Source organism: Urocitellus parryii, chromosome 5, assembly GCF_045843805.1.
Source record: "Urocitellus parryii isolate mUroPar1 chromosome 5, mUroPar1.hap1, whole genome shotgun sequence".
Taxonomy (NCBI): domain Eukaryota; kingdom Metazoa; phylum Chordata; class Mammalia; order Rodentia; family Sciuridae; genus Urocitellus; species Urocitellus parryii.
In genome coordinates, this window is record NC_135535.1 from 102,694,742 (window position 1) to 102,696,998 (window position 2,257).

Here is a 2,257-nt window from a genome sequence, read left to right on the forward strand (position 1 = left end):
TACCTTGGATTCAAATGATAACTGATTTCTCTGCCTTTGTATGCTCTCATGTGGTCCATTCTCTAACCAACAGCAAAAGTGATCTCTTAGAAACATAAATTTGATCTTATTTCTCCCCTGGTCAAAACCTCTGGAGTGACCTTCTATCATATGTAGAATAAAAAAATTAAAACAGCTCTTTATGAACTTTAGGTTCAATATGATCTGGCTGTTTCTCCAGTAGCATTTCCTACAACTCTTTCTGCTATACCACAACCCCTCCTTCCTGTTTTTTAATCCATCAGGCATACAGTGGTCCATGGGTCAAATGCAGCCTGTAGTTTTATATTCTCTTTTTGAGATAATTGTGAATCCACAATCAGTTGTAAAAACAAGTAATACAGTCTAATATATTCACCTAGTTTCCCTAATGGCAGACTCTTGTTTAATGGTACAATATCACAAACAGGAAATGGTGTTGATGTAATCCACCCATCTTGAATTCAGATTTTAAGTTTTACATGCATTCATTTGAGTATGTGTGTTATTTAGTTCTTTGCAATTTTTTTTTTTCCAATTACTGGGGATTTTTCCAGTGCTTCATGCCTGCTCAGCAAGTGCTCCAATGCTAAATTATGCTCCAATCTTTTTTTAGATGTAATGTTTTGCCAAGTTGCCCAGGTTGGCCTGGAACTTGCAATCCTCCTGCCAAAGGAGTAGCTGGGATGACAGGCATGTGCCACCAAACCTGGTTTGTTTTTTTTATCACATGTAGATTCATATTGCCATAATCAAGATATGGAATGTAGCATCAGAAGAATCGATCATGTTTCCTTTATTAGTCTGTCATCTCTCCCTGAAACCCAATCACTAGCAACCACTAGTCTGTCAATTTTGTTATTTTTACATATATTATACACATGGGATCATACAATATTTGAGATTAGCTCCTTTCATTCAGCATAATTCCTTTGGAATCCATTCAAGTTGTTAGGTATATCAATTGTCCATTTGTTTTTCTTTTTTTTTTTCTGAGTAGTACTTTATAGTATGATGTACCCAGTTTGTTTAACCATTCAGCTGTTAAATAGGATGCTTACAGTTTGGGCCATGACAAATGAACCTATGAACATTCATGTTGGTTTTTGTTTGTTGGTTTGTTTTGGTATAGGAACTAAACCCAAGGGTGCTTAACCACTAAGCTCCATCCCCAGCTACCCCGCCTTTTATTTTTTATTGGGTTTTGAGATAGGTTCTCACTGAGTTGTTTAGGGCCTAGCTAAATTGCTGAAGCTGGTTTTGAACTTGTGAACCTCCTGCCTCAGACTCCTGAGTTGCTGGGATTACAGGTGTGAACCATGGTGCCTGGCTATGTGTTGTTTTTTGTATGACTGTGTTTTTGTTTTTTCCTACCTCTGCTATTGTAGATTGAACTTAGGGTCTCACACATGCTAGGGAAGCACTGTACTCCTGAGCTTCATCCCTAGCCCATGATTATGTTTTTCTTTCTCTGGGATAAATGTCCAAGAATGCAATTGCTGAGTCATATGCTTATTTTTATAAGAAAGTGCCATCATGTTTACTAAACATATTTAAAACTGTACCATTTTATATTTTCAGTATTAATGTATAAATGATCTAGTTTCCCTGTATCCTCGCCTGTAATTGATATTTTTTATTTTAGCCATTCTGATAAAATACAAAGTGATGGGCTCAGAGGTAGAGCGCTCACCTTGCGTGTTCGAGACCCTGGATTCGATCCTCAGCACCCAGAATACAAATAAATGAATAAAATAAAGGTATTGTGTCCAACTACAACTAAAAAAATTTAAAAAAAAATACAAAGTGATATTTGGTGGTCTTATTTTTTGCCATGTGCACTACCACTGAGCTGCATCACCAGTCCCATTTTTAAAAGTTTGACAGGGTTTCACTAAGTTGCCCAAGCTGGCCTTGAACTTATGATCTTCCTGCCTCACCCTTCCAAGTAGCTGGAATTGGCAAGTGCCACCATGCCCAAATCATTGTGGTTTTAATTTGTATTTCCCTGATGGCTAAAAATGCTAGGCAACTTTTCATGTGCTTATTTGTATCTGTATATCCTCATAGTGAAATATCTGCTCATCTTTTTTTGACACTTTTTAAAATTTTTTTTTTTTTAGTTGTAGATGGGCACAATATCTTTATTTATTGTTATAATGATTATCATTTTTTAAAACATTTTGTGTTTTTAATAACAGCTCTATTGAGACTTATTTATTTTTAAATATTTATTTTT